Genomic DNA, 12,549 nt, shown 5'->3' with positions numbered 1-12,549 from the left:
AAGTAACACTGTGGAGCTGGTGGATATTAGATTGGGGCTCCCTTTCTGCCTGGCGTTTGACCACATATATCAAGGGCCCACAACCAGAAATTCTGCTTCTAGGAATTTATACATGAAAATATTTAGAAATGTGTACAAGAACTTGAAGGATGTTTGCTACAGAATTAATCCATAACAGCAAAAATATTGGAACCCATGTGACTGCCAGACAGGAAGGGCTTTAATATTTCATGACATAAAGAAATGTTCACAATGGGGGAAAAAACCAGCATTTAATACAAAGTGCTCAGTGCAGTCACATTTTTTGAATATGCTCGTACTCTTATTTTTAAACAAAGAGGTGTAGTAACTTGGTAATGTTAATTTTCTTCCTCATTCATATCTGAATTTTCTGAATTCTTCCTCACACATTCATTCCTTGTATAATTAGGGTTTTTTTAGGTTTTTATTTTTTCTATGATAGTTGATTTACATTGGTCTGTCAATTTCTGCTGTACAGCAAAGGGACCCAGTCACGCATACATAGATACATCCTTTTTCTCACATTATCCTCCGTCATCTTCCATCACAAGTGATTAGATATAGTCCCCTGTGCCTTACAGCAGGATCTCATCCACTCCAAATACAATAGTTTGCATCTACTAATCCCAAACTCCCAGTCTATCCCACTCCTCCCCGTCCCCCTTAGCAACCAAGTCTGTTCTCCAAGTCCATGAGTTTATTTGTTTCTTTTTTTTTTTTAAGGGCCTCATCTGTGGCCTATGGAGGGTCTCAGGTTAGGGGTCAAATGAGAGCTGTAGTTGCCGGCCTAAGCCACAGCCACAGCAATGCCAGATCTGAGCCGTGTCTGTGACCTGCACCACAGCTCACGGCAACACCAGATCCTTAATCCACTGAGCAAGGCCAGGGATCAAACCTGTGTCCTCATGGTTCCTAGTCAGATTCATTTCTGCTGAGCCATGACAGGAACTCCTGTTTCTTTTTTGTAGGAAGTTTAATTTGTGCCATTTATTACCTTCCAGGTATAAGAGGAATCATATGGTATTTGTCTTTCTCTTTCTGACTTACTTCATTTAGTATGAGAGTCTATTTCCATCCATGTTGTTCCTTTTTTGTGGCTGAGTAGTATTCTATTGTGTATATATACCACATCTTCTTATCCATTCATCTGTCAGTGGACATTTAGGTTGTTTCCATGTCTTGGCAACTGCGAATAGTGCTGCCGTGAACATAGGGGTGCATGTATATTTTTCAATGAAAGCTTTGTCTGGATATATACCCAGAAATGGGAGGGGGGTTTTTTTGTTTTGTTTTGTTTTTTTAATTTTAAAGAACAAATAGCTTGATGATAGCAGTGCCAGGGTTAAGGTTCATGAGAACCCACTTTGATTTTGAAGTTTTTAAGGGTTGGTATTTTGGGGTTTGTTGCTGGGGGTTTTTTTGTTTGTTTCTTTGTTTCTGGACCAGAATCTAAATGGATCAGAAAATAAATGGGCCCCCATAAAAGCAATCTAACCACCTTCGTGGGGATCCCCACATCCTGAAGGGAATGAGGAAAGATGAGGTCTGCCCAGGTTTTCATTTTGCCTCCTGGACCCTTTCATTGAAGGAATGTAGCATAACTGCTACATGTCCCAGTGGGATTTTAATTTCCATGATGGAGCTAGTGTTGTATTTTTTTTCTGTATCTCTAAAAAAATCCTTTAAATTCTACTTGTACCCCCTTTCCTAAATGAAAAGCCTATCCCGGGCGGCTACGGGATAGGGTCACTGCTCCCCGAGGCTCCCCTTCTTTTTCTCCCACATCCTTTCTTCTTGTCTCCTTCCTCTTATTTAGGGGAAAAGGGGGGTCGCTTTTCTTTGCCAATGCCTTAAGCCTACTAGTGTCTGACTGGGAGGCCCCAGCCCCAAAGGAGATGTGAGGGCTGTAGGGCTGGACATGGAGAATTGGTTTGGCCCACAAAGGACTGGGATCATCGCTGCAGTATTTGGTGTGTGCCTAGAGCTGATTTTTCACCGCTGTTATCCCTGCTCCACCTCTCCGCTGTGGGATCGGGTGTGCATTCTGATCGACCTGCCAGTGGTGACAGTTTTACCAGGTGTAGTCAGGGAACAAAGGTAGTCTCAGTTTGGCCACCGAAGGAATTCAGGGTTCATACTCTTAGAAAGCATGATACGAAAGGACATGAATTTTAAAAAAATGGGAAGCTCTGAGGAATTCCTAGGGTTGTCCATGGCAGAGTATCTCCTGGGCCTGGATGGGTGCATCGTACTTTATATGGTCACCTCACTCAATGTCCACGTGAGTACTAGGAGACGGATATTACATTCCTATTCTCCAAATGAAGAATAAAAGAGGTTTAGAGAAAATGCTATTTGCCCCAACATTTCCAAGCTGGCAGCTGCTGCCGGAGCTGGATTTTGAACCCATGCCTGTTCTCTCTGGCATACCAGGCTGGCTCATGGAGCATTAGGCTGAGCTGAGAAATCTCTCATCAAAGTTACACTTGTACAGTTCCCGCCCACCTAGCCCAGGAAATGAGCTTCCATCAGGTTTGCGTATGATACAGGGCTTCTCAAACTTCACCGTGCAGCAGATTGGCCTGGAGAGCTTGTAAGTGCAGATCTAGGGTGGGCAAGACCGTGTGCTATCGGGCGGTGCTGATACTCGTGGTACAGATTTGAGCTCACCCCCTCCCCCAACAGAACAACACTGCCCTAGGCAGGGAAGCAGGCAGGGGCTCTCGGATGCAGAATTTGGATTTAAGTTCTGACCCTGCCTGTTGGAGGATGGCTTGGGCAAGCTACTTAACCTTTCTGGACTTGCTCACTTATCTTGAAAATAAGGATTTAAATAGCAGCTACTTCTTAGAGTTATAAGGATTAGATGAGATAAGCCATGTGAAATACTTACAATTGAGAGTTCCTAAGCAGGATTTGCTTTTATTAGTAACACATGGAGCCATGCTATCCTGGGATGCTGGAAAGTATTCTGGCCTTAGAACCAGAAGGTCTGAGGTCCTGTCTAGGCTACTTCTGTGGGCCCGGAGTCTCCCTGAGGGAGGGGAGGTCTGCAGAGCCCTCACATACCTCCAGGCAGAAGGGCAAATGGGTACCTAGATAGCTTCTTCCTGGGAGGACCAGTGAGATGCTTAGATGCCAAAGCTTTCTCTAGAAGTCTTCTGATGGGTTTCCTGAGGATGCACACGCAGCATCCAGGGCCCGCATCAGACGGCTTAGCCAGCACACAGCCATCCTGAGCTAGCTGGCCTGCTAGAGTCCATACTTTTCCCCCTGGAGCCTTGAGTCGCCCTTCTTGCCACTGTGCCTGTGATAGTTTAGGGGCCTCAGCCCTGCTTCATTTTCATTGCAGCTTTTGATTTAACGTCTATCTAGGAGGGCTCCAAGAGCCCACTTCCTTTGGAAAAGAAGATGGAAGTGCTAGGGCCTTCCCTGTAGCAGCCTCAGCCACGTGGCCCATTTCATTCCTGCAGCACCTTGGGCTCCGGTGCAGTCAGACATGTGTGCAGTGCAGTCCTTCCCCTCAGAGTCCAGCTACAGCACCCTGTTCCCTGACGGTAATTTAGAACCTTCCTACACTAAGTGTGGTTCGCAGATCAGCAGCATCAGCATCACCAGGCCTCATGCCTGGCTGTTTGAAGATGTAGGTTTTATTATGATTCACACACAGTGAGGTCAACAGATCAGGAGATATTTGCCATTGAAGAGATACTTTGTTATTCACAGTTCCTGCCCGAAGTGGCATGCCCTGTCACAGAGGGCCACACAAGGAAGCACCTGGGTCAGTTAGGAGGCAAAGGGATGGGGGAAAGCATGAGCAAGAGCTTTTATTGTGGTTTCCATGAAAGGAACGTGTGAGGCAGAGTAAACAGGCTTAGGATTGGCTAGATTGAATAATTGAAGCAGGCTGGGTGGGGGGGTTGTCTCTAGTTATCTGGTACCTGACCCCTGTGATGATTGGGGCATGGGAGAAACACTGCTATAAGGCTCTCTTTGACATTTTGAACTGGGTTTCCTAAAAGCAACCCATGTCTTAAGCCATTCTGTGTACAAGTAACGCGGGATCCAAGCCTCGTCTGTGACCCACACCACAGCTCACGGCAATGCCAGATCCTTAACCCACTGAGCAAGGCCAGGGATCGAACCCGCAACCTCATGGTTCTTAGTCGGATTCATTAACCACTGCGCCACAACAAGAACTCCATATACAGTAGGACTTTGTTGTTTATGCATCCTATAGACACTAGTTTGCATCTGCTAATCCCAGACTCCTAATCCTTTGCTCCTCCACCACCCCCTTGGCAACCACAAGTCTGTTCTCTAGGTCTGTAAGTGTGTTTTTGCTTGGCAAATAGGTTGATTTGTATCATAGTCTAGATTCTACATGTAAGTGATATCATCTGTTACTTGTCTTTTTCTCTGTCTGATAATCTCCAGGTCCATCCCTGTTGCTGCTAATGGCATTACACATCTTCGTAATCCATCCGTCTTCTTTTTTTTCCTTTTTATGGCCATACATGCAGCACATGGAAGTTGCCTGGAGGGGGTCACAACAGAGCAGCTGAGGCCTACGCCACAGCCAGGGCAATACCAGATCCGAGCCACATCTGCAAGCTACAAGGTGGCTTGCAGCAATGGCAGGTCCTTAATCCACTTAGTGAGGCCAGGGATCAAACCCAGGTCCTCGTGAACACACCGTGTCAGGTTTTCAACGCGATGAGCCACAACAGGAACTCCCTTAACCCATCCGTCTTTCAATGAACGTTTAGGTTGCTTCCATGTCTTGGCTGTTGTGAATAGTGCTGCTATGAACTTAAGGGTGCATGTATCCCTTTGAATCAGTATTTTGTTTGGATATATGCCCAGGAGTGGGATTGCTGGATAATGTGATAGTTCTATTTTTAGTTTTCTGAGGAACCTCCGTAATGTTTTCCATAGTGGTTGTACTGACTTACACTTCCACCAGCAGTGTAGGAGTGTCCCCTTTCTCCACACTCTCTCCAGCATTTTTTATTTGTAGGCTTTTTAATAATAGTTATTCTGGAGTTCCTATTGTGGCTCAGCAGGTTAAGAACTGACTAGTGTCCATGAGGATGCAGATTCGATCCCTGGCCTCCCGCAGGGGGTTAAGGATCTGGCATTGCCGTGAACCGTGATATAGGTCACAGACAGGGCTCGGATCCTGCATCGCTGTGGCTGTGGCACAGGCCAGCAGCTCAGGTCCAATTCAACCCCTAGCCAGGGAACTTTCTATATGCCACAGTGCGACCCTAAAAAATAAATACGTAAATAAATAAATACATAAATAGTTATTCTGACCATTGTGAGGTGGTATCTCATTGTAGTTTTGATTTTCATTTCTCTAGTAATTAGCAAGGATGAGCATCTTTTCATGTGCCTGTTGGCCATCTGTATGTCTTCTTTGGAGAAATGCCTGTTTAGGTCTTCTGCTCATTTTTCAATTGTGTTGTTGGTTTTACTATTGAATTGTAAGAACTGTTTGTATATTTGGGAAATTAAGCCCTTGCCGGTCCCATCATTTGCAAATATTTTCTCCCAGTCCATAGGCTGTCTTTTCATTTTGTTTATGGTTTCCTTTGCTGTGCAAAAGATTGTCAGTTTGACTAGGTCCCATTTGTTTATTTTTGCTTTTATTTCTGTTGCAAAGCTGAGGTCTTAAAGGGACAACTATAAGAAGAATATCCAGGAACATAACAGTGCTTTCCATTTCCATTTCCTGGGCATATGGTTCATAATATTCTTCTGATCGTTAATAATGATTAGTGTAGCAGCCATAGATACCGTACAATTAGATGTGGCATTGCTTTCCACCACAGAACTTATTTAAAAGGAGGGAACTTGCCTGGTGGCTCAGCAGGTTAAGGATACAGTCTTGTTACCACTGTGGCTCTGGTTATAACTGTGGCACAGGTTCAGTCCCTGGCCTGGGAACTTCCACATGCTGCCGGCACAACAAAAAAAAAAAAACAAAGAAAAGAAAAGAAAAAAGAAAAGAAGGCACTTACCACCTTATCAGTGGATGGAGACAAAGCCAATATTTTTTTCCCATGTTTACAATGGGAAAATTAGTTATTAAATTTACAAAAAAAAGCCTGGCTTCCTACCCGCCCCCCCCCCCCCCCCCCCATGAATAGTGTGCCAGTTTCTTTTAATAGGGCATTAACCTCTTTGGAGTGAGCAGTTACCTCTTCAGGTGACCAGTACAACTTACATTTGTCATCACACACAGAAACTTTTCTGGAAGGAGCCCTGCTTGGCCCATTCCCCTTGGAGAAGAGGCACAAGAGCCAGGTGTGGGTGCCACCAAGTCCCAGTGCTTGGACATAAAGGGCACTTTGAAATCTTCCAGTCCAGTCCCTCATTTTAAAGACAAGGACACTGAAGCCAAGATGACTGTAACTTGTATGAGGCCCTGTGACTGCTTGGTGGAGGGAGAGGGTGGGACCCAGGCCCCAAGGCCCACCCCAACCTCCTCTGTTCCCCACGATACCCCGAGGAATTTCCCCTCCTCCTTGCACCTTCCCCTTTCTACTCAGCACCTCCTTGCTCCTAGATCAGAGCCGGAACACTTCATGCCCAGTCGGCGGTGCTGACAGTGCAGCCGTGTATTTTATTTCTTCGCTTTATTTATTTATACCCGGCCTTGTTGCAAAAGGATTTAGGGCTGCTTGTTAAGTCTCAAACAACAGAGCAAGATAAAATAAATTTAAAGCAAGTGAGAAGGATGAGACAAAGGAATAAGGAGCTTCTCAGAAGCGGTTTGCCGGTTGCCTCCTGCTGGGGCTGTTGAGTGAACATTCTAGCTGTTAAGTAGTAGTGATGAGTGAGGAGTCCTGTGCCCCTCCCCTGGCTCTTCCAGCCTGCACTTAGTGGGCTTGCCTCCCGTTGGTTTTAGAGCCTGTCCCCTTTTGGGACTGAGATGCCCTGGAAGGTCACTTCCAGGGACTGGGGCTTTCTCTGCGGTGGGTCACATTTGCAAAGTGGGACCCAGGGGTGATGGTGGCAGTGACACGGTGGCTGTTGCGTTGCCATTGCTCCCTTAAAGCCAGGCGAGGGAGAAGAGCTGATTTGGTACCTGAAACCCTCATAACCTTAGAACTCCAGAGTCAATGGCCCTCTTTGTCCCTTTGTTATGTGCACTACCCGTCCCCCCGCAGGCTGAAAGGAGGCTGAATGTAGCTGGGGGTTCAGAGCTGTTGCCCCAGCTTTGCCCCCTCCCTGCTCGTTCTTTTTCCCTTTTGCACCATTTTGACCTCTGCTCAAGCTCCAGTCTGTTGGTTCTGTGAGTCCAGCTCGCTGCCACAACTTCTTCATTCAAGGAACCCAGGTGTCCTCCCAGCTCTCAGGACCTCGGCTTTCTCCCACAGACACGCCGTGCCTGGCCTGGGATGTTCCTGCCACAAAAGGAATCCAAGCTAACCCCACAGGGAATGGCAGTCCTCCCAACTTTTCTCACCCCTAGAAATACCTGGAAATGTGCATCTTGAGGCCGTTATGTCATTGACTGGGTCAGAGGCACCAAAACCTCTGCAGTGCATGGGCCGGTTCCACCCAGCGAAGCATTATCCCACCCAAAACGCCAGGTGCATCCCTGCCAACAACACCAATGAGAACTCGGAAAAGCCTCAGTGTTTGTAGTTGTACAGCAAGCATCAAAACAGCCCCCCTGCAGATTCTTTGGTTTGTGCCTAAGACTTTGGTGAGGGGAAATCACTAAATTATTTTTATCTACCCAGTGCAGTTAGAAAGCATCACATTCTGAAGGGTCAGGCTATGCTGGGAATTGTTTATTTCATTCGGCCCAAGTCCCACGGTTGGCTCAAGCTGTGACCCTGCTCAGGTCACGTGCCGGCCTGCAACTGGGACCTGCTAACTTTTTGGCTTAGATGCACCCCAGAGTCAGAGAGCCCCGTGAGCTGCCAGCACAGCCTGTCACGTGGGCGCTGTCAGATCACCCTAAGCCCCCAAGAGGAAGCCAGCTGCTGGCCCAGCATCAGGGAGTAGGGACTTGCTACATGGGGAAAATCTCTCCAGAGGTTTTTTTTTCTGCAGCAGGCAGTGAAGTCAAGCACTCAGAATTAGTCTATTGCTTCTCATAAAAACCCACTATCATTACCTTAGGCTTAAAAAAAATTGCTTTTTGAGGCCACAGGCTAAGACAAGTGATTGAGGTTAGCCAGCCCTCAGACCTCTAGAAACTGCGGGCCTGCTGGTCCCTGCATTTCCTCATGCTTTACGGTGGCTTGGCTAATTATTTCCTGATTTATCCATTCATCATCTAACATACTTTGAGTGCCTGTTCCCAGTGCTAAGGCAGGGTCCCTGACTTGAGCTCTTTCTGGCACAGTGGAAAAGAGATGCTGGTCCATTGGTGGTTCCAGAGCCCTGTGCTGGGCACTGAGTGTGCAGTGTGCCCTTGGAGCACCAAGAAGGGATGCACCTGTGACTTGGCAGGGGTGCAGGGTGATAGGGGGCTGCTAGGTTTCCCAAACGTGGTCCTCTTTGAACTGGTCTTAAAAAATAATGACAAGTTAGCCAAGGTAGAGAAAGAAAGGGCGGCCGGGCATTCCAGGGAGAGAACGCTGTGCACCAACTCACAGAAGCATGAAAACGGGGGAGGTGGGGGTGGCTGAGCTGAATGCCTGGGGCCTGGAGACCAGGAGAGCTGTGACAGATTCCTAGGGACTGATTCTTCTGCAGCTCAAAGACACGAGAGGCCATTAAACATCCCTCAATGCCACGTGTCATTCAAAATAATTAAAAAGCAGAAGAACCAGAAAGCTGGTTCATATATTATTCCATTCAGCTTCCCCCTCCCACCAAAAAAAAAGCTTTTGATAAAATAAGATCAAGTGCCAAAAAGAGCCTGCTGTAAAGTAGTAAAAAGAAAGAAAAGAAAGAAGGAAGGAAGGAAAGAAAAAAGAAAAGAAAAAATTCAATCCTTGCAAAACTGAGAGACAGCAACCGCTGAAGAGCAGCGCATGTTTGGGTTTGGAGTCAGACAAACCTGACTTCAAGTTCTGGCCTTACTAACTTCAGTTTTAACCTTTCTGGACTTCGATTTCCTCATCTGAACATGGGATGATAAAACCAATCTGCATCACGTTTCTGAGAGGATTAAACAGTGTCATCCCAGTGGTTTTTACTACCAGTTCATTTGTTGCTTTTTAAAGTATTTTCTTAATCCAAGGCAAGCGGTGGATTATGGTTTGTGAAGATCGGTTGTCATTAGTCGGGTAACGAACAATCACAGATAACAGTTAATGAAATAGATTCTGGAAATAACAGACTTCCCCCTTATTTATTCATTGGACAAATACCCATCACATACTTTCTGTGGGCAGGCACCTCCTGAGGCTCAGGAACGGAATAATGATCAAGACAGGCCTGGTCTTGGGTGTTTCCTTCGTGGCTCAGCTGTTAACGAACCCAACTAGGATCCATGAGGATGCAGGTTCTATCCCTGGCCTCGCTCAGTGGGTTAAGGATCCGGTGTTGCCAGGAGCTATGTAGATCACAGACGCAGCTCAGATCTGGTGTTTATTGCTGTGGCTGTGGCTGGCAGCTATAGCTCCAGTTTGACCTGGGAACCTGCATATGCCACAGATATAGCCCTAAAAAGCAAAAAAAAAAAAAAAAAAGAGGAGTTCCCATCGTGGTGCAGTGGTTAACGAATCCGACTAGGAACCATGAGGTTGCGGGTTCGGTCCCTGCCCTTGCTCAGTGGGTTGACAATCCGGCGTTGCCGTGAGCTGTGGTGTAGGTTGCAGACGTGGCTCGGATCTCGCGTTGCTGTGGCGTAGGCCGGTGGCTACAGCTCCGATTCGACCCCTAGCTTGGGAACCTCCATACCGCGGGAGCAGCCCAAGAAATAGCAAAAAGACAAAAAAAAAAAAAAAGAGAGAGAGACAGGCCTGGTCTTTGCCTCCAGGAAGCTCACAATCTGGTGAAGAGAAACAGTATTGAGGAATCCTGTGTTGAAACCTCATGTCAGCCTCACCGAGAGGCATGGTTGTTTGGATGGACCTGAGCTGGTTTGGCCATGCAAAACGCTTAGGTTCTTTTTGGTGGAAAGTAGTTGCCCCTGTGAGAAGTTTGTAGAAGGTTGAGATGCTGAGGCTTAGCTTCTCCCCCACAACCTCCCCACCAAGTGGTAACGAATACCAGTGTCAGACTGAGGTCTGCCCACATACAGGCATTTATAAACCCAGCGTTTATCAAGTCAAAAGATAACAGTTCTATCCACCTGCTTGGTGAACTTGATCCCAGCCCTCTCTCCATCGATTCGTTCCAACCATACCTCATGGAAAAGGTTCAGTCAAGGCAGCTGCAGGACAGATCTCTGTTCCCCCAAGTCCACACCATGCTGTCATCTACCCTGTTAATGTGACGGCTGCAAACAGGGCAGCCTTGAGTACCCTGTTGGTACAGGGGCAGGAATGTCACTGAAGGTTTTTCTGCCAGGCTGCATACTTTGCACACCTTTAATTTCACCAATAAGAACCCATTGCTATTATTCATTACACCAAGCCACAAGTTTCACCAACTTGTGGCGAAGCCCATTTTTTTATGTTCGGAACATTTATGCAAATACAGTCAAAGGACGCAAAGTAGCCAGTGTCAGAGTGTGACCCCCTCAGATTAATACCAGACTTTGGAGTCTTCATGGCATGTAAGCCTATCACCCCTAGAGGTAAAGCCCAGACTGACTGGTTCAAACCCAGTAAAACACCATTAAGTCCTTTTTTTTATTTTTATGTATTTATTTATATATTCAAGTGTTTAAAGTAAATTAGACATGGAACTATATCCCATTTCTCTCTTCTGTTCAAAAGATCTGATGAGGGGAACAGTGGGAGAGAGGGCAAGGTTACATCTAAAGTGACGGTAAATCTGACCTAATGAAATAAGCACTTACGTCCCAGCACAGCTGGAGTTACGATTTGTACCTGATGCACTGAGGCCCAGGCACTTGCACTCCTTTTTACTTTCAAAGGTGTCTGGCTTGGATAATAAGGCAGATAGTTACTATGTTTATGGAGAGAATGGCGCAGATCATGGGGAACAAACCCAGGAGAACTGGGTTTGAATCTTGTCTCTGCTAGTCCCCAGTAGGGTGGGCCTGGGCCAATTGCCTCCCCTTGATAAATCTCCTTTTCATTATTTGTCAGCTGAGAGTAATACATGAGCTCATCTTCCCTTCGTAGTCATTTTTGTGGGTGATAGCCCTTGGATGGGAATACACTTTGGATGTGAATGTTACCCCATGGATATGAATACACTTTATAGAGAGAATGGCACTGGGAGTTCCCATTGTGGCTCAGCGGGTTATGAACCCAGCTAGTATCAGTGAGGATGAGGCTTCAATCCCTGGCCTCGCTCAGTGGGTTAAGGATCCGACATTGCTGTGAGCTGTGGTATAAGTCTCAGGTGCAGCTCCAATTCAACCCCCCTGGGACCTTCCATATGCTGCAGGTGCAGCCCTAAAAAGCCAAAAAAGGAATAGCATAATGGCATTAACACAGGTATTATTTATTCTTGTTCTTAAACCCAATGTCGGTCTATGCTTTGAACTGACTCTGGTTTGGAAAAAACTACCTTCAGAATCTAGTTTGGTGTGAGCTCTTTGTCTTCTTGGAGAATGCATGTGCCAGAGAGGTAACTAGCAGAGCCATCTGCTTAGGGATTCCCATTTCCCTTCAATTCCATCAGAGAAGGGAACATGAGCCTTAAAAGTAAAGCATAAGCCCTTCCTTTGCCTTCATATGCATTAATGTGCATATTCTCCAACAAAGATTCAAGTTAGCCTTCTCTGTATGAGTAGAACTCTTATTAAAAGTTTGAGAACACGTCATAAATAGGGCGAGTGTGAAAACTCAGCATGAGTGTGCCGCCGTGGGGATACACAGATTTCGTGTTCCCACGGGACCAGTCACGTACAAGGTGAAGATGGGTTGGGGTACCCCAAACAGAGGTACCGTTCCACATAATAACGTGGAATTTTACTTTCTCAAAGTGAAATTGCTGGAGTTCCCGTCGTGGCTCAGCAGAAACAAATCTGACTAGCATCCATGAAGACGCAGGTTCAATCCCTGGCCTCACTCAGTGGGTTAAGGATCCTGCGTTGCTGTGGCTGTGGTGTATGTAGGCCAGCAGCTACGAAACTCCAATTCAACCCCTAGACTGAGAACCTCCTTATGTCACGGGTGCAGCCCTAAAAAGACCGAAAAAAAAAAAAGTGAAATTGCTTTTTTTTTTCTTATTATAAAAGTAATGTATTGTAAAAACTGCCAACATTTCAGGAAATAAAACAGAGTAAATATTTCAGTGCAAAACTTTCCACTCTTTTTTCTATGTATTTGTGTTTGTGTGTTGTACGTGTATATCTATATGGGTATATGTTTTATATTTTAAAAAATAAAAGTGGAATCTTATTATAGACATCGCCTAGAAACCTGCTTTTTTCTTTTTCGTCTCCAATTATTGTGGACACATTTCAGTACATAT

At 46.0% G+C, this 12,549-nt stretch overlaps 1 protein-coding gene across 7 annotated transcripts in view; it reads left to right on the top strand.

The window, feature by feature from the left end:
• Positions 1 to 12,549, top strand: part of ATXN7L1 (ataxin 7 like 1) — a 269,582-nt gene that overhangs the window by 169,023 nt on the left and 88,010 nt on the right. The window lies entirely within an intron of this gene.

This window comes from Phacochoerus africanus, chromosome 11 (assembly GCF_016906955.1).
Source record: "Phacochoerus africanus isolate WHEZ1 chromosome 11, ROS_Pafr_v1, whole genome shotgun sequence".
Classification (NCBI taxonomy): domain Eukaryota; kingdom Metazoa; phylum Chordata; class Mammalia; order Artiodactyla; family Suidae; genus Phacochoerus; species Phacochoerus africanus.
This window is presented reverse-complemented; position numbering and strand designations above follow the sequence as displayed.